The following is a 21270-nucleotide window of genomic DNA, read 5'->3' as shown; positions in this document are numbered from 1 at the left end:
TGCGGAAACCCAAATTCTTTCCCAGGGAAAGAATTCAGTTGGCTGTTTCTGCGGCTTCAGCATTTTTGGACCGGGTCAAGGTAAGTGTATGGACAGGTAGTGACGGACTTTAGGGTTGAGGCACGGATCAGGTATGTGTGCAATAGTGATGGACTTTAGGGTTAGGGCTGGGTTAAGGTTAGTGCATAGATAGTAGTGTATGTTAGGTTTAGTGTAGGTTTTGAAGGTGTTTGGTGTGATTGTGCTATGTGTGTGTTTTTCGGAACAGTGATTTTTTTCCCTGGGAAAAAATGTGCTGTTTTGAAGTTTCGATGTTATCTGAATTTGATCTTCCAAGTTCAAACTTATGGTGTTCGACATTTTGGAAGTTTGATTTTGTGATATAGACCCTAATTAGCAAGGGGTGTGAGGGGTGCAGGGGGCCAGTTGTAAAAAAAAAAAGTTTACTGTCCTTTATTTTCTTTTTCATAGGATGTGTCTCAAGCATTTGTACCTGATTAGCTGGAATTCAGTATGCTGCTTTTTTGGCAAAGCAACATACACCAATATCTATTTGTCTGTCTATCTATCCATCTATGTCTGAGATAAGGGATCTTTACCTAAAGGCAGAATACTCTAAGGCCATTATACATTTTTGCCATTTTCTCTAGTTGCAATCTAGATTAAGCTGCCTTCACCAAAAATGATTAGTAATCTAGAAAAACACACAATCTATCACATGTAGTAACTGATCCAGTTAGGATTAAGATAGCTAAGCAATTAGATATTAAACAGCATTCTTACTAACTCAGGATCTCCATATTGCAAAAATGCCGCTATAAACAAATCATTTGAAGAAATGCTCATTGAATGTAAATAAATAAATTAATGCATACATACATACATATATAATGAGGATACACAGACGTAATATATGAGACTGTAAACACTGACAATAAGTTATGCAATCTAGACATCACAGTATCAACAGCACATGCCACAGGATACGTCATAACACAACAGTTCATTTTTGAAAGCATGATGTAACCATTGTATTTCCAAAACTCGGTATTGCCTGGGAGTAATCGAAATTTATAGAGTATTCATATGCCAGTGAAAATATGTCTCCTGAGTGGTAGTTTATATAAGGGGATTGACATGATGCCAATTTTATAGGGCAGCACACAAAGTCCCACTATTTAACTAACATTGGATTTGAACTCCCTATTTATCTAGAGAATACACTGTTAACTGCAAGCATCACAGTGTTTATAGTGAGAAAGCACACTTATGAAAGGATGACCTCATCAGTGAGTTGCAGAGAAGGTATTTGTGGTAAAAGTGAGATAATGTGTGGGGAATCCTCTCCAAGGATAATTCTTCCCCTGAGTGGACACAGATACAGCATATTTGTTCAGAAAGTTATGCCTACCTGACATTTAAGCTTGCACACACAGGTTCACTACTGTGAGCATTGAAGCTCCTACATATCTAGTTACACAATTTACAGAAAAACAGTATTAACAGCATGCACTACAGGAGAAGTCTGACTTTTATAGTGAGAGACTGCACTTCTGAAAGGATGACCTCATCAAAGTGCTGCAGAGAATAACTTTGTGGTAAAAGTGGGACAAAGGAGTCCTCTTCCAGATTAGATTCTTCCCCTGAGTGCAAGGATATACAGCATGTCTACTGAGGGAGCTATACATACCTGACATTTAAGCTACAAACACAAGTTCACCACTGTGAGGTTTGAACATCATACCTATCTACTTACACAGTCTTCAGAATGCAGTATTAACTGCAAGTGCCACATACGTAGTCTGACGTTTGTAGTGAGAGAGTATACTTACAAAAGGATGACATAATCAGTGTGCTGCAGAGAGGATGTTTGTGTTAAAAGTGGGATAAAGTGCAGGGGGCACTGTGTCCAGAGTTAAACATTTTCTCCTTTGTGAAAGTGGACACAGCAAATTTGTTGTTGAGGCTTTACTTACCTGTAACTAAAACTACACATACACACACACACACACACACACACACACACACACACACACACACACACACACACACACACACACACACATTTGCAACTGTCAGATTCAAACCACCTACCTAGTTACAACATCTACAATACATAGTATGAACCACAGGTTCCATAACAGAAGTCTGACTATTACCTGGAGAAAGTGTACTTTTGACAGGATGACCTCAACAGTGTGTGTGTGTGTGTGTGTGTGTGTGTGTGTGTGTGTGTGTGTGTGTGTGTGTGTGTGTGTGCGTGTATGTGTCTGTGTGAGTGTTGCAAGAGATGATGTTTGTGCTAAAAGTGGGATAAAGTGCAGAGGGAGCACTGTCCAAAGTTAAAGTTTTCTCCTAGGTGGAAATGCACACAGCACATCTTTTGTTTGAAGATTTACTTACCTGACATTTGTATCACATCCACACAAGTTTAACACTCTCAGATTCAAACCACCTATGTAACTAGTAACATAATCTAGAGAACACAGTATGAATCGTAAGTGCCATAGAAGTCTGACTTGAAATCTGTTAAAATGCACATTTGTGTGTATATTAAAACTTAATTGTTTGGAACATCAGCTACTGTGTATCATGGGTTTTGAGACAAAAACATGTGCTTGGACAGGCCAGTGTAACAGCACTGTGCTTGTCCCATGTAACTGCATACTTCTCTGCTACCATCTATATACTATCATTCATGTACATTGCAATACTGAGAGAGACATGTACCTGTTTCACAGTAATAGGTGTCAATGACAATCACAAGTAAAACAATGGATTGCCAAGCAACCATTTATTGTGTCACTGTTAGTTGTCTTGGCTGATGCTTGCACAGACAGATGCTTCCTAAATACGCCAGTGCACTTCTAAATAACAGTGATGGATTATGTGTGAAAAGGTTACATTCAGTTGTCAGTGTAATCACTGGAGTGTAAACATACATTAACAGACTGAATTAATTGAATCAATATCACTCTAAAATCCAGATACCTTGGTTTCATAATTCCATTAACACATGCAGAAGTTGCACAACCTGCTCACATAATTTCTTTGTGTAATGTTTTTTTACTCTCTGCATGAATCACAGTGCTGGCAAGTTCAGTTGTGTGGCTGATGGCAAAGTGTTAGCACATGTATAATCATATCTTGAGGTGTTGAACTTAGAATGGGAAATAATATTACTCTATGGTACTCCCTGCCACATTCTCAGAAATAAACAGTGGACACCTACAATGTCTTAAGTATCTGATGGAATACAGAACAGAGATGTGTTATAGTCATGTTTCAGGTGGCATGATTTACATATTTGTCATGACAGTTGCAGTTCTTCAATCCTTATATGTACAATACAGGTGAATTATGAAACACATAAGGGACTAAGCCTGCTATCACTGGTAGAAACATGACTGATGGAAATCATTTTGAATGAAAGAGGTTTATTTGATGATACAGAAGGGGTGAGTAGAGATGGATATTTCGTGAAAAGGAATACACATGCAGACATACTAATAAATTAGTTTATGTTTCATTCTGCAAATGTTTGTGTTGTGTTACTCTTTAGTTTGTTATCATAATTATTCAGGCAAGATCTGTATAAGACAATTTTCCCATCAGGGAGCCAACAGATTAATACAGCAGCAGGATAACGATGTTTAAATAAAATGAGTAGCCAGGAGTCCTACAAAACATTCAGAAATACTTTGGCATACATAACCTTGACAGTATTGTAAAAGAAATCTATAGACCTGACTATTTTCTAACCAGAAAACATAGGCACTCCTACTTCACAAAGTTCAAATATGACAACAGATGGAAGCAAAAGGGAATTTATGTATTACTCTTCATTGTACTCATGACAATTGTAAAATCCCACAATGTCTACATTATACCCAGTAGCATAATAAATATATAACAGTAAAAAGTGATGATACAGAAGTAGTAACTGACAGAGACATGGAGACAGGGATAGAGACACACAAAAAATATTTTTATGGGGCATTTTTTAACATTTTTGGGGTATGGTACTGTAATTTTTTTCTGTTAAGTGATCTGTCATGTTATGTACAATCAAGTGTTTCCAATATGGAGTAAGTAACGGTCAAAGTATAAGCATGACTGAGACATAAGCAACCTTACCAGTTTGAACAGACATTCACAAAACAATGAGGCAAGGGATAATATAGGCATCAAGTTTCATCACAGTAATGACAATTTTAACACTACATACAGTGTACATTACATCTGGTAGCATATTAAACAGTTCCCTATTAGAAGACCGAAGATGCATTCTTTCGAATGCGTCTTGTTCGAACTCAAAAGCCTGAAACGGCAAAATATCGAAGTGGCTCTTGAGCGAATTCTTTCCCTGGGAAAGAATTTGCTTGGCTGCTTTGGTACTTTGCCATTTTTGGCACTGTAGTGCGGTCTCAGAGTTGGTATATTTAAGTAGGGGGGTGTAGGGGGAAAAGCCCACCACTTAATGTAATGTTTAAAGTTATTTATTTTGTTGGAACAGCAATTTTTTTTCCTAGGATAAAAATCGCTGTTCTGACAGTTCGAAATTGTAAGCTTTCACTTATATAGGGTTGATTAATTACTGTTTGCTTTTTTAAGCATTCAGTGATCTAATATAGACCCTAATAAATGATCCATTGCAGAATGCTTCTTAACAGTATCTGTAGTTGGAACATTCTGCATGGTGTATATTCACGTTCTTCCTGTTCAAGGGAAGATTAGACAGATTACACATTGATCAGTGAGGCTAAGCACAATAGTTCCAAGGACACCAGAGTAATGTAGCTGGAGGCAAAAATTCACAAGTTTACCAAGAACTATGCACTTCCATTTCTCCTCAGGAATGGGTGATGCTCAGCTTCAGGCATTGCACAAATGCTGAGTAGACAGACTGATGACACAGAAGGATGATGGGACATAGAGAGTGGGAGACGGGGGCAGGAAACAAGTAGATTATGACAGAATGTCATAATGGTGGCTCAAAACAAAATGCAGGCAACAGCTACACATGAAATACTGTAATAAAACAGTAACAGCTTGACATATTTCTACATTAAAACCCATGAAAATATGCAAACATAAATCTATATATAAACATTATCTCAGCAAGCCACAAAGGAGCTCATAATTTGACACTTTAAATAACACAGTTGAAGGGGCAGTGACAACTTACTGAAGCTGAAGGGTTGAAAAGAGAGACAGATGGAGAGAGCTATACCAAGAGTTTAGTTTATGGGACATTTAGGACCATCTTTATGGTGTGTTACTCTTAGCTGTTTCCTCATTATTACTCTGTCATGCTCTGTAGAATACATTGTTTGCTATATGGAGCACAAAGGGGTAGGTAAGCAGAAAAAAGATTGACATAAGCAGATCAAGGGCAGTTTACTAAGTCTCCCTGTTGAGGGTGTAATGTTTTTGCAATTGTTTTCTGGCTGAACCCTTCAAATGCTATGTTCATGAAATGTAATTGGAGATAAATACAGGTGTTTGCATATGATGGGAATAACATATGACAGAAATACAAAAATATAAAATAATAATTTGACATACAGTTGTAAATGAACTCTTGACACTATGCAAAAACATCAGTCAACAGGCAGGAGAATTATCTCAACACATCACATAGGAGCTTCTAGTTCATTACATCCAGTTGCCTAATAACTGTTAGAATAGCAGTTTCAAAGTAATACCTTTACTCTGCTTTGCTTTGTTTTCCTATAGTACACTGGATTTAAGCACATTTGCACAAAGGTAACCATAGTAGAGTGGGTGATGGCAAAAACATGTTTTTGACATAGGACGTGAAATGCCATTCACCATCACTCAGCAGTGGTGCATAATGCTGATCACCTTCCAAATGCTGAGGACAAAAATTGAAGGCTTTTTGATGGGCCATTTCTGGCTCTATGTGTTGTGTGTGATTCTATTTTTTTACCAGACTAAACATGTGAAAAGGTATTGATAGGACAGTGGTGAAAATGGGGGGGGGGGGGGCAAGCAGAGGGTAGGACACAGGGTAAAGAATACAGGAATTTGTAAGATGGTGGTGGGAGAGCACCGTAACTATCCACAACATAAAAGTAGACTTGTATACATAATTTCATGATTTTGCAGAGTCTCTTACCAAGGATGGGTGACAACAGCAAAATAATTTTGTATAGCCAACTGGACCACATCAAGTGTGTCAAGATGACACATAGGCAAAGTAGAAAGTTATGTATGCCTTTGGAATTTTTAAATCAATTAATTAATCAATCAATCGATCAATTCATCATTTTGTGAGACAGGTGCCCATTTTTTTCTTTCTTTTTTTTTTTGGAGAGAAATTCTGGGGATGTTGCTTAGGAATAAGAAGGTCAGGTAGGTAGGTTGTGTTAGGTAGCAGGTGCAGACATAGAGGACATACAAGCAGAACCATATCCTGGTCAAATGGGGCCATAGGCAGGGTATTGGATCAGGGTCCCTCCATAGTTGCCTCCTGGCAGAAACTCAGCATTTTTTGAAAATGAACAGAAACTAAAATGCACTGGAGCTCAGCATTCATTGAAAAGGTACAGAAACTCAACATTATTTCAAAATGCACAGAAACTCAATAATTCTTGAAAATGCACTGGAGCTCAACATTCTTTGAAAATGTGCAGAAGCTCAATATACTTCAAAAATGCACAGAAACTCAACATTCTTTCAAAATGCACTAGAACTCAGCAGTTCTTGAAAATGCACCCACTAATGACAGTTTGGTAGCTGGTATAGACAATTCAGGCTCTAGTCTTCTGTAATCCAGGTACAGGGTTTGAGCCTGTATAAGCTAACCAACCTGACATCTCTAACTGAAGCATTTTATACACCACACACACACACATACACACACACACACACACACACAGACACACACACACACACACACACACACACACACACACACACACACACACACACACAAAACACAAACACACACACACACACACACACACACACACACACACACACACACACACACACACACACACACACACACACACACACACACACACACACACACACACACACACACACACACACACACACACACACACACATACACACACCCAGTCAACACAAGCCCTAGGCAACTGCCTAGGCCACCTAGTGCTAGATCTAGCTCTGCATGCAAGACAGATAGAGATGGTGATGGTCACGATAAGGTTGGAAAGACATCATGACTGGGGATAGGCATAAAACATCAGATGAGCATCCAGTTCAGCATGAGATTAGTGAGAATCTAGTACTCACCCTCAGAACTGTTATCATTGTCTCCTGGGCCATTTGCCTGGGTCAGTGCTGGACATGGCAGCTTTTTAGCAATACAACACAGTACCTTTTCAATTCTGACAATTTGGGCACTGATACCCCTCTCCATTATGCCCTCCACCAGCCTTGCCAGTTCCTGACAGGTGAAAAGAATTGCCATCTCCAATGCTACTTCTCCTGGAGGGAAACACTGCACCAGCAGACAGAGGAGAGCTACCAGATGCAGATAGAGCAGGTAAAGTAAGAGTTGTGGAGGCAATGCTGACAGGTTGTAACCCAGACCCAAACCACAGTGGTCAGTCTTGCTCCCTGTGCTGATGGTCAATTTTTTTTAGAAGTAATCTATTAAAACAAAAATAAAAAGAGACATGGTGGAGAGACAAAAAAGAGAATTAGATCAATGACATTTCACAGCAGTTTTTTATTTCAATAAGTAAACCAATATGAAAATAAATATGTACACCTTTGTCTATGAAGGGAAGGCATTAATACATCATTAAATCAATCAATCACAATGGTATGATATGACAAATAGAATCATATATTTAACTATGCCATATCATACATAAGCTATTAAATTTAACAACTGCATTTGCAAACACTGAATTATTAATGTTTTGTAGTATTGCAATTAATATCTTATAAAAACAATCCTGTGAAAAAATATTATGTCTGTTTGTTGCTATTGAACCACCACACAATTAAGCTAGTATACTCATTGCCTAATGCTATCAACAAGCTATTGGAGCAGGTATGTATGATTCATATAAAAGTTATGGTATGCCTGCAAAATATGATATAGAGTCAGGGACAAAAAATATTTTTCTGTCTTGCATGCACACCTGCTGCATATGTCCCCATGCCTCTCTGAGGTGAGTTAGTCCTTTTCTGCAGCTGTACAGTAGAGAAAAAATATGAAAGCACAATAAATAACTACATTGGCTGGCTAATTAATGCCATATCATAGACAGGTGATGAGTCAGTATACTTGCACACCTAAGGGGTGTTTGCAGTTTTAAATCCCTCCTCCCATTAGCTCAGGAAGTCCAGCTTGTGCCTCTTCATGTCACAGTAATGGTGATAGCATTGCTTCTCAGTGTGTGGCATGCCAGTTGCACTAGAGACAGCCTTGGCCAAGCTATTTCAAGCCTCAGCTTTATACTGAGACCCAGTATAATCCCCCTGCAACAGACTATTGCTGTACAGCTTCACCAAAAAGTGTCACAAAAATTCTGGACTCCTCAGCCCCCCATCTTAATGGTCTAAATAGAACACCATCCTAGCTTTACCATCCATGTCTACAAAACTCAAGCTAGAAATATATGTCTGAACTGGTGAGCAATTCAGATCTCATGTCTAACAGCTTGTGTGCAAAGATGCCCAGCCTTTCCAGCTGTATTTATGCAAATAAAAGGATAGCAATGGCTTTGCAGACACTTTATCACTGATTAAATCAAAAGGTATAGAAGGTGTGAAACATGGGTCTATATTAGAACACCAAAGTTTTAAAACTTCGAATGTTCTAATATCGACCGCTATTCAGCGAACGCTTAAAATATCGAACATGCAGAACAGCAAATTTTTTCCCTGGGAAAAAATTTGCTGTTCAGAAACACATGCACACAACACAAGCACACCAAACAAACAGCAATCCACACACATGCACTTAAAATCCTGCATCTAGCCCTACACTAAACTGTACATACACTACTATCTATCCACTTACCTTAACCCAAACCATAACCCTAAGGTCCATCACTATCACACATTCACCTCACCCGCACCCTAACACTAACTCACCTACCCTGCCCTAATCATCATGTCCACACAATCGCACACTTACCTGAACAGCGACCTAACCCTAACTCACCTAACCCTTGCCCTAACCCTCATGTCCACACGATCGCACACTTATCCAATCCTGACCAATAACTTTCCGCCACAGTGCTGAAAATAGCGAAGCCACAAAAACGGGCAACCAAATTCTTTCCCTAGGAAAAAATTTGGTGTTCTGCAGCTTCACTATTTTCAGTGTTCACTGAATAGGGGTTGATATTAGAACATTCGAAGTTTCAAGACTTCAATGTTCTAATATAGACCTGTGAAATATGGCTGTGAAATTTGACCATGTGTGATGCTGAAACTATTGACACATGTTTCAATGTTAAACAATGAAATGCGTTATAGTGTTTGTTATAGTCATGGTTGGTTGGAGGACAACTTTTTATTTTGTTTCAATTGTTTACCGGGAATGTCCAACTGGGCATGAGACCCATTTTCAGTAGAAACCCAGAAAGAAAAGCTTCATACATCCATACATACATACATACATACAAGCCTAAAAATAGTTTCTTACATACATTACCAATAAGGATGCACACATAAATATGTTATTAGCATTGTACAATAGTAATCGCTAAATAGCTGTATTTTACCAATTTACTTACAGTGGGTTGAATATTATAGTTTGTCAAGTAGTGATTGCAGACTTATCCAGTCTGTGAGGAAAGGGCTCTGAAGATGAAAGAGAAAAGGAATACTGGAGTTTCCAAAGGAGACTGAGTGGGAGAGTTGAACATAACTTGTAAGGTATACATTAGTTTTAGCTGTAAGAAGGAGATGGGATAGTGTGAAAAAGGGTGAGTTGGGGGGGAAGAAAGGGGGGTGCTTAGCCAGGAATGTGGCAGGAGCAGAGTCAGTGTTTTGCTAAATGTTCTTTGAGGAGGTGTTTGAACTCATGAATGCAAGGTTTTTTAGCTATAGGGTGACGTAGCATGTTCCAGAGTTTGGCAATTTTGTAGGAGAAGAGGGCAGTAACTTGTGTGTTGTGGGGTTAGATTATCTTTATCAATAATTTATTTGAGGATCTTAGTGCTTTAAGATTGTTGTTGGTTTGGATTAGATTGGGGAGTGTGGGGCAGTCATTTGGTATGTGTATTATTTTGTGGGCTATGGACAGCTGATTTAGAGTTAGAAGGTCTGGGAGCTCTAACCATTTTAGTCGTTTGAGTACTGAGCAGTGGTGGGTTCTGTATGGGTAGCCAGTTGCGAATTTGGCAATTTTGTTGTACCATGACTCAAGATTGTTTAAGTCTGATTTACAAATGTTATTGAATACTTGGGGGCCATAGAGAAGGGTGGAGAGTAGTTGTGGATGGGCAGTGGCTAGTCTGGCAATGTCTGAGAGGTAAGGTTTAATTCTGTATAGGGCACCTAGCTTGGTGTGGACCTTTTTAATGGTGAGGGCGATGTGGGTAATGAACCTTAGGTTTTCATCAATTGTGACACCTAGATATTTGGTTTGATTAGTGAGTTCTATTTTGGTTCCGTTTGTGGAGAGGATTAAAAGTGGTGTTGGACATGTTTTGGGTTTATTATAATTGAAAACAACTAACTTAGTTTTGATAGGGTTAAGTATGACTCGATGGTTAGCAAGGTAGTTTTCAATGTCATGGAAGAATTTTTGCATTGTTGTTTGTAGATCATGGGGAGAGGAGGCTGAGCATATTAGTGTGAAGTCATCGGCGTACTGGACTATGGAGGCAAGATGGGTAGTAGAGCTGAGGATGTTGGTAAAAATTGAAAAAGGAGGGACCCAAGTATAGACCCTTGGAGTACACCAGCAGTGATGGGTAGTAGGGGAGACAAGGTGCTCTCATACTTGGTGGCTTGTTGATGGTTAGAGAGATAACTGTGGAACCAGGACAGGGCTGATGAATTAAGACCATGGAATGACAGTTTATTTAGTAGGATTTGGTGGGAGACAGTGTCAAAGGCTTTTGACATGTCCAGAAATATAGAGGAGACCATTTGGCTATCATTATTGAGACCCTGTATGGTGTTTGTGAAAGATAGTAGGGCGGTGCTGGTACTATGTTTTGGCCTGAAGCCATTTTGTGTTGGGGAGAGGAGGTTGTGATTAAGGAGGTGAGTGAGGAGTTGGGAGTGGATACATTTTTCTAATATCTTGGCTAAAGGGGAGAGGATGGCTATGGGATGATAATTGGATAGATCTTTAGAGGAACCTCCTTTATATAGTGGAATGATGTGAGATACTTTACATAGATAGGGGATATATTGTTCAGAGATTGAGCGGTTGATTAAGATTGATATAGGATAGGCAATAGAGGGGGCAGTAATTTTAAGGTATTCATTAGGTAGTTGGTCAGCAGCTAGACAGCAAGGTTTGAGCTTTGAAAGGAGAGATTTTATGTAGTTAGTTTGGATTGTGGAAAAGGTATAGGGGGTGGGGATGTCAAAAGTGGGATTGGGTTCATTGAGAGGTTAATCAGTCTGTTTCCCAAGGAGTGAAGAGATTGAGTTAATAAAGTGGGCATTGAATTGTGTATCTATAGAGGCAGTAGCCATGGAGGAGACAGGAGGGGGGTAGGGTATATCCTGGGTTGCTAAGATTGTTTATATTTTGCCAGAAATTTGTTGGAGTTGTAGTCATGTTTTTTTGACATGAGAGGAAGTAGTTTTGCTTGTCTCCTTTTATCAGTTTCTTAGCCTCGTGTAGATATATAGTGTGGTTATTTATATTTTTGGTGGTTTGATAAGCTGACCAGTCCCTATCTCTTTGTTTCATTAGTGTGATGGTCTCTTTAGTTAGCCATGGTATGTGCCTAGTTTTTGCATTAGTTTTTCTAGTGGTACTAGATTGTTAAGGATTTTAAGAAAGGTATTGTTGAAAGAGTGGACTGCCTGATCAAGTGGGAGGATGTTTAGAGGTAACTAGTGACTTTGCTGGAGTAGAATGTTGAAGGTGGGGGGGAGAAAATTCTCTTGCTCTGGACAGTTTTGTATATTGTGTTAGTTTGTGTCTGAACTCATTTTTGGTACAGGAAGGTAGATGAGTGGTCACTGAGGGAGGCACGAAGGCATCCTGCTGAGTGACCAAGACTGGGTTTGTTAGTTAGTATCCACTCTAGAGTGGACTGTATTTTTTTTGTGTTTTTATCAAAACGGGTGTGACAGGATATGGCTTGGGTTAAATTGAAGAGGTTTAGAAAACTGGTGGGGTGTTGGAGTTGCAGGAGTTGAAATATCCTAAGATAATGGTTTCCTGGTTAAAATTGGATGAGGCCCATGCAAGAATATTTTCAATTATTGAGAGAGTGTTTCCTGGGGGGAGTAGGTGGTAATGATGATAATAGTTTTGCTAGGGTTTATGGTTAGGTATTAGGTTCTAGTTTGAGTAAGTCCTTATACATAATGGCGCCACTGTTGACCCTTCTGTTTGGATAGTGTGATCTAATTATGTTGTATTAATTTGTAACAATTTCTTTGTCTTTGATGTGAAGCTTTAACCAGGTTTCAGTTATTGCAGCAGTATCTGGTCAGTAGGCATTGAGGGTTGCATAGAATTCTGTAATTTTATTTACTATACTATGAAGGTTAAGGTTTATAAAGAGCAGGTCACAGTTGTTGATTTTTGGGAGTGGGGGGACAGGGCGGTGGTTAGTAGTTGTTGGCTAGAGGTTGGAGTAGGGCTGGGAGGGGAATTAGCAGGGCAGGGAGTGTGAGGGACAGTGGCCCTGGGTTGGGGTGGATGTCAGCCTCTAGCTTAATAACTGTTAAATCGTATAGAATGAGGTTTTTGATTTTAGTGGTGAGTTTAACATATTTGTGCGTTGAATAGTATGTACAGTTAGTGGGTAAGTGTTTGAAAGGTAGGAGGAGGAATGTAGTTGTGTTGTAGAGTTGAGATGTGATGGCACTATATGTGAGGGTGTGAATGTTTGAGGAGGATAGAGGGAGAGTGGGAGAGTTTAGGTGATAAATCATGCATGAGTGGGTGCTGGTGGGGTTATGTAAGTGGTAAAGAAGGTGGAGTAGAAGAGTATTGGTTATGAAGGAGGTTAGTTTAGACAGTGATTGGGTGACAAGGTGTGTAGTGGAGTTGTGAGAGAGGGGTGGCTGGAGGTGGCTTGGCTGGAGGATGAAGGGGTGTGGTTAGTTTAGGTATAAATCTAATGAAAGTGGGGTGGGTGAGAATGGGGGTAGGGTAGGGGAGCAGAGTGAGCCCGAGTGGAACAAGGGTGAACAGAACGAGTTGAGCCCTCCTTGTGCAAGGTATTTGCAAAATGCAATCGACTATTAGGTAAAGAACATGAAACCAGGATCTGAGGAGTTGTATGCCGTGTAGCTGTTGACTATAGCAGGCCAGGTGTATAATGCTCCAAGGTAGTGAAAACATACAGCTCAGCAGTTATTCCTTTAAAGACTGCTGATAGTCAACTACTTTGATGTAGAAAATAATTAATACGTTACTGAGCTAACAGAAACAGGGGCACCAGAGAGGGTTAAAGGGGCAAGAAGCAAACAAAAAGCAGTACTGCGAACAGCTGTTGTTCTGGTGCTGTGCACGCCAATATTCCCTACTGAAATGTTGAGCACTTACAAGGGTACAAGTTGATTAAACAAGTCATCTACACTTTCAGTGTACAGTGGATCACTTTCTGGATAAATTTAATAAAAATCAGCTGTAGTTTAGCCAAGTATAGTTGCCGCAACTGAGAGACAGTCCCGTGGCCACAAATACAGAAGGGGAGTTACGGATCAGTGGAGTAAACTTGTGTGAACTAGAAATGGTAATTTAGGTGGGAAAAAGAAAGAAAAAAGACAAAAATTAGGGGAGGGACAGAGCAGCAGTAAACTAGAAACAGAGTAATGCCCTTTGAATAACTATATAAAGCAGAAAACTAACATAAGAAATGCATTGAAAACCTTTTAAAAACAAGAATGGAGTCTGCACTTTTAACAACTATATGAAACAGTAAAGCTACTTAAGAAATGCACTGAAAACAGCTAAAACAAAAATGAAGTCAGCAGAATTAATTTTAGATACCATACATTAAATATACACTTTAGAACAGAGATAACATAGAACAAAATGCTGATAGTGTACTTTGCTAATTAAGATGGAGTCCATAGTTTAAATACCATAATAATTATGCACTCTAAACTGAGATAGTGCACTTTGCTTATTAAAAACGATTCAGCAAATTAAGCGCAATAAAACATGTAAGAATACATTTAAAACTGAGAGTAGCACACTTTCCTATTAAAACTGTATCAGCAGATAAGGCACCATATAAACAAGAAAAATGGAGCATAACAATTTAATATCCAGCTAAAACATATGCATCTGAGGCAGATAGTAAACATTTTTACACATTACTAAGCATATACAGAAAAGTAATAGATCTAAAAAGCTGCTTACTTGGCGTGCATGCACTGGGGTGGACGAACAACAAGCTGAGCAGGGTGTATGTTTGAAAATGGCACCTGTGACTCCAACAGGCTAAAATAAGTTGCCCCAGAAATTAGGTGTTATGGGAGGGGCTATCAAGATGGGAAAAAAGGGGGAAATACAAGCGATAATTCTGGCAGGGGAGCGGAGTGAGCCCAAGTGGAGCAAGGGCGAACATAGCAAGTTAAGCCCTCCATGTACAAGGTATTTGCAAAAAACTAGTAGAAAATAATTAATATCTTACTGAGCTAACAGAATAGGGTTAAAGGGGTGGGAAGCAAACAAAAAGCAGCACTGAGAATAGCTGTTGTTCCGATGCTGTGCACGCCAATATTCCCTACTGAAATGTTGAGCACTTACAAGGGTGCAAGTTGATTAAACAAGTTTCCTATGGCATAATGAGCTGTTGGGACATACACACTAGCAAGACTGATTCATACCACCTGGGAATAGAACCATTGATAAAATTAAAAGGGTAAAATGTTAGTGCAAAAGGAGAACTTAGTTTTTAATATGGTTATTAGAGGTATACTAATTTAAGAATGAATGAAGACATAATTAGGAAATGTGTCTGTGACTTTACTTGGTCATGGGGCTGCATTTCTATGTAAAAGGCAGGATTTGTGTTTGTAAGTACATTTTAGATTTTAGATGAATGCAGTTGCATAACCTTCATAATACATGATGGGTTAGGTTACATACATATTTCACAAGAAATACTGTTATAAATGCATACCTATGATATGTGATAACTCATAATAATTATAACAAAAATATTTTGCACAGCATATCTATGCATGTCCATCTTAAATTAAATATAATCATTTCATGTTTAACATAATTTGCACACATTATATTGGGCTTCTACAGTACGCAATGATGATACATTTGTTGTAGTAAGCATAGCTCAATCATTTGGATTTATTGTTTCATTCCTAATCAAAAAGTTGTGAGAAATGACAATCTGACCCCCCTCTGTAAATGTATCTGTAAACTGTATTGAAACACTGAATCACCTGTTCATAAGCTCATAGATTCATAGATTCATAAGTGTATACTATGCTTATGACCACTAGGGCCATTATAAGGCTAGCCATGCAATTTAAATATGTCCCATAAGTTATATGTTTTAGACATGTATATGGATGGTGCAGTGGTGCAGCGGTAGCATTGTTGCCTCACAGCAAGAGGGTTTCTGGTTTGATTCTTGGCTGGAGTGCCTTCAGTGCAGAGTCTGCATGTTCTCCCTACATTCATTTGGATTTTCTCCAGGTACTCCAGTTTCCTCTCATGTTACAAAGACATACATCTAGGACATTTCACCCCAGGCCTCCGCTGAAAATTGGCTTTGTTCCAAGTCAGAGGGGTGATTGTTGGTTACGTCATGATGTAATGACTGCCTCAGTCCATCAGAGATATGAGTGCCAGACCGGGGTGAATTTTTGATTTCCCATCCATTAGTCCAAGTTACACTTAAATATATTTAGAGAGGGACTTTGTTTCACTTGGATAGGTAGCCAGTTCCAGACAAAGGGAATTCTCTGAGATACATATCTGTCTCTCCAACATATCTTATGTTGCAAGCAAAATTTAAGTCTTTAGATCTAGCAGTTCTGATGGTGTTTCACAAATATGCAAAAGGGTTCAGAGATGTCTTGTATGCCAAGCATCTATCACAACTTAGTAGTTTGCAGGAGACAGAGTATAGACATAGGAGTTTGAAGTGATTTGCAAAGGGCATTATATTTATGCCCTTTATTCTGTTTGCAAGGAAGCTTTGCGGACATTCCAGTTGCTGCTTGTGTCTGGTCAGGTACATACCAAAGGGGGCATGATACTCAATGATAGGTCTGATGAAGGCCTAGTACAGTGGTGCAATTACTTTTTTGGACCTAGATGCCATGCACTTACTTATAAGTTGAGCAATATAGAATGTATTTCTTTACTACCTTGGATACATGTTGATTGAAGGCCAGGTTACTGTCTACATGTGTTCCCAGATCCCTGACAAGTGGGTCAACCCTTAGGGCTGTTTTACTGATGACATAGTTTCCTGGGGTGGCTGAATTCCTAAAAGGTATCATAGTGCATTTCTTTGCATTGAGTTTTAAGCCATTGCCTCTTTCTCTAAGCTGACTGTACTTACGACTTGTGTCACAGGGAAAATTACTTGACACATACATTTTCTTCATTGACTACTATCCGGAGTGCTGACAGCTGAGTATTATAATGTCATCTTTCTCTAAGCTGACTTCACTTACACTTTGTGTGTGCCACAGCAACAATTAGCTGAAAGGTAGAATTTGTTCGTTGAGCACTATCCAGAGTGCTGATGGTTGTGCACTGGTACCAGGCTTGTTTAGGCTACAGAACATGGCCCAAATTGCATTGTTCACTTTTTTCCTTATGACGTAAACTGTTATTCATTGCTAGAGACCACTGCTAACCAAGAATGTGCAATGTCAAATGTTGTGTAATGGGTTGAGAAAAAAAGGAAATGTTATGATATAAGTAGGTACAATGTTTCATAGTTTCATAGTTTCATAGTATAGTACTAGGCTATCTGCCCTGGGGCATTTGTAAGCCTAGCCATAGTGATGTGGCTTTTGCCACCCCATGAAATGGTACAAAAATGTACAGAATAAATCTAGAATACTGTGCCTCTGTCTAGTAGTGACACAGTGAAGGTCCCCTTATATAATAGAATTAGTTTACTGTGCCCCTGTCTAGCATTGACACAGATGTGACTCCTGGGGTAAACTTACGATCTCCCATCCACTCATCAAGATTTCTCTTGAAGAGAGTCAGTGAGGGGCTCTGCCTAATACGAACTGGGATCCTGTTCCAAAGCATGGGAAACCTCTGGGTTATGAATCTATCCCTCCAGCATGTCCTATTCATACTTGTGCCGAGGTTTAAGTCTTTAGCTCTTGTGGTCCTGATGGATTTGGATTTTTTGAGGTGGAGCATGTCCATCAGATCCTGATTGAACATGGCCTTGTACATCAGGCAGAGATCACCTCTGAGCAGGAAGTATGCTACTGAATAGAGCTGAAGTTTCTTTAGTCTGGCAGAATAAGACATGTGTTGGAGACCCTTGATCCTTTTGGTGAGGTACTTTTGTGGTCTCTCCAACTGTTGCAAGTGCCAGGTGACGTACATACCAAATGGGGCATTGTACTCAATCATGGGTCTGATGAGGGAGGAATATAGGGGGTACAATGACATCCTTGGATCTGAATGTGAAACCCTTCATGATGAGGTGTGCAAGGTAGAATGTTTTTCTAACCACTTTGGCAACGTGGGTGTCAAATGAGAGGTCGCTGTCTACTTGGGTCCCTAGGTCTCTGATTACTTTTTCCATACTCAGTGGGTTGCTGTCTATGTGATAATTTGTGGGTACTTTGTTTTTTTCCAAAAGGGATGACTATACAGATTTTGGCATTTAGTTTAAGGCCGTGACTACGGCACCAGTTGTCCGTTTCAGTGAGGCCTTTTTGTAGGATGTGTGTATCTGCTGGTGTATCGACTATGGTGCCTAGTTTGCAGTCATCTGCAAACTTTGTCAGCCACAGCCCTTCCATGTTTGCTTTCACATCTGAGAAATAAATGCCAAACAAGAGAGGTCCCAGGACAGATCCCTGTGGGACACCACTTGTGACTGGCTTCGAGTCTGATATTGCTCCAGTGATTTTAACTTTATGGGTTCTGTCCTTTAGCCAGTTTGCAACCCATCTAGTGACATAAGGGTTTACTTTTAAGCTGTTTAGCTTATCTATGATGCCTGAGTGGGGTATTGTGTCGAAGGTCTTAGCCAAGTCCAGGTATGCTGTATGGACTGCTTTGTCCTCATCAATGGCTCTAGTGACTGTCTTGAAAAAGTCAACCAGGTTTAAAAGGCAGGATCTGCCCTTTACAAAACCGAACTGGGTGGGGTCAAGTGTCTGTAGGTCCCCTATGTCTCTGTTTATGAGTTCCATAATGATTCTTTCCATAGCTTTGCAGACCAGGCTAGTCAAGCTTATGGGGCGGTAGTTTCCAGGGTCTGTAGAGGCACCCCCCTTGTGGAGTGGGACCACTGTTGCTGTATGCCAGTGTTCAGGTACATATCCCAAAGTAAGGCTAAGGTTAAATAGCATTTTTATGTGTGGGTTTAGCTCCTCTTGGAGTTCACATAACACGCACCCCGGGATACCGTCAGGTCCCATTGATGCTGTGTTTTTTGCTTTGTTTAGGGCAGTTCTCACTTGGACATCTGAGATGACAGGGAGATTACATTCAGCTGGGATAAGTATTTCTTCTTTTGTGGGTGAAGGAGGTGAGAAATTTGCACTGAACCTGTCAGCCAGAATGTTAGCAATATCTGTGGGTTCAGTGTATTTTTTGTTGTTGTGAACCAATTCTGAGCATATCTGAGGGTTTCCGCCCAGGTTTCTAACATAGCTGAAGAAGGCTTTGTGGTTATCTTTAGTGTCCTTAGCGATTTTTCTCTCAAAGTTTGCCTTTGATGTTTTTATGAGAGAACGTAGTTTTCTGCTAATGTTGATCAGAGATGTCTTCCCTTCATGGGATTTTGCTCTGATGTGCAGTAGCTTCCTTCTTTTGTTATACAATTTGTTTATGGCTGAGGTCCACCAGACAGGACGCTTACATTTGGTGGAGAGGGACTTGGATTTATTTGGGATTGCATGATCCATGCATTCTTGGAGATATCCATAGAAAGCATTTGTGAAGGATTCGGCATTGTGGGATGTGGTATCCACTGGCACAGTGGGCTTAAAGGATACCATCTCAGTCTTAAGAAGAGTGAAGTCTGCTTTTGAGAAGTTTTTCACTGTGGTCTTTTGTGCTGGGGGTGGAGGTGGGATATGTATATCCAGGGTGATTAGTTTGTGGTCAGATCTCACTAGTGAGGGGTATACTTCCAGTGTGGAGCATTTTGTCCCCATGTTTGTGATGATCAGGTCTAGTATATTATCTCCCCTAGTGGGAGAGGTGACTAGTTGTTCCAGTGCATTTGAATTTATGAATTCCAGGAACCTTTGGGCTAGGGTATTAGGGCTAGAATAATGCACCCAATCTATGTTTGGGTAGTTGAAGTCTCCCAGTATGATGGTATTTTGTGATAAATTCATATCCTCCAATGTCTTCAGGAAGGCTGAGTGGGGTTCTTGAGATTGGGAGGGTGGTCTGTAACATGTTACCAATTGTATAGCAGTTTTGTCTATGGTTAGTTGCACCTGTATGGTCTCTGATGCTTCATGTGTTGCTACTAACCTGGAGGTGTGGGTGTCCTTTATGAATATGGACACTCTCCCTCCCTTTGTGGTTCTGCCCGGGTTTTGGGGCTGAAAAGCATGATACGAGGTATAGCCTGGTAGCACTGGGGTGCTCTCAGGAGCCTTGAACCAGGTTTCAGTTACTGCACAGATGTCGATGTTCTCTATGCTGAGGAGTGCATCAAGTGCCTGCATCTTGAGATTTAGACTTCTGGCATTGAGCAGCATTACCCTTAGTTTTTTTCCATTTTTGTTTTCTAAGGAGGTAGGTTTGTCTTTTGAGCCTTGCCTAAAAAAGGCACTATGGGGGTGGCAAGAGCCTTAGCCAATATCCGGAAGCCCAGTGGTGACAGGTGTAAGCTATCCCTTGTGAAGCAGTGTGGCTTGTCCAACATATCATCCCAGGCAGACAGACATTGGATCCCCTTAGAATGACACCAGTACTTGAGCCAATTGTTAAAGCTGATCATCTTGTCTTTGTATTGTGGTATCATTCTTGGTGAGGGCAAGATGCTGCTCAGGGTCAGGGTCATACCAGCCTGGGCTACATAATCGGAGAGCTCCTCTATGTCTCTTTTCATGTAGTCCAGGGAGGTACATCTCAGGTCATTCACACCAGCATGGACAATGACAGAGTCATATTTGTACTTGCTTTGGAGTGACCTGAGTGCGTGTGTTATGTGGCAGATCCTAGCTCCCAATAGACAGCTCACAGTCACCTTCTCCTTGTTCAGCCTGGTCAGTGGGACATCAGTGTGTCTGACTATGGAGTCACTTATTACTAGTGTATCAGGCAAGGTGTTTGGCCTTAAGGGCTGCGATTGGTCGACACATTGATTTATTGAAGTATGTGTTGCATGTGTTTTGTTTTGAGGTGGTGGATTTTTGGATGTCTGCTTTGGGAGCCTCTGTTGTTTTGGTAAGTTTTTTATTAGAGCCTCCGAGTATGTCTTTGTGTTTTTATGTGTTTGGTTTGCAGTTGTGGTAGGTCTATGTGGGACTGGATTGTTGTGTGTGTGGTTGCCATCACCTCCTGTCTGGTCATGCCAGCCCTGAGTTGAGAGAGTTCAGCCTCCAGTTTGGCTATATAATTGCATCTCTCACATGTATTTGTGTTTGTTGGGAGGAGGAGAGGGTTGTCTGTGTACATGAGACAATTGTAGCATTGTCTCAAGATGCCCAGATTGACCAGCTGAACTGGAGACGATGCCAGTAATCTACCACTCGACATGCTAGAACAGTATAAGGGAGTGGTATACCTTTAAGGGAAGTGGGTATTCACAGGGGTGGTAAGTATATGTAGTGCTTTACTTAGTACGAGAGTGCTTACTTAGTAGAGAAGTATTGAGAGCAAGTGCTAGGCTTATAATACAGTGAGTAGTCTGGTTATACTAAGAGTAGAGCTTCCTTAAGGGAAAATTTGAAGAA

The sequence above is a fragment of the Protopterus annectens genome, chromosome 2.part0 (genome assembly GCF_019279795.1).
Source record: "Protopterus annectens isolate FY-2018-M chromosome 2.part0, PAN1.0, whole genome shotgun sequence".
Lineage (NCBI taxonomy): Eukaryota > Metazoa > Chordata > Ceratodontiformes > Protopteridae > Protopterus > Protopterus annectens.
Note: the sequence above shows the minus strand (reverse complement) of the source record.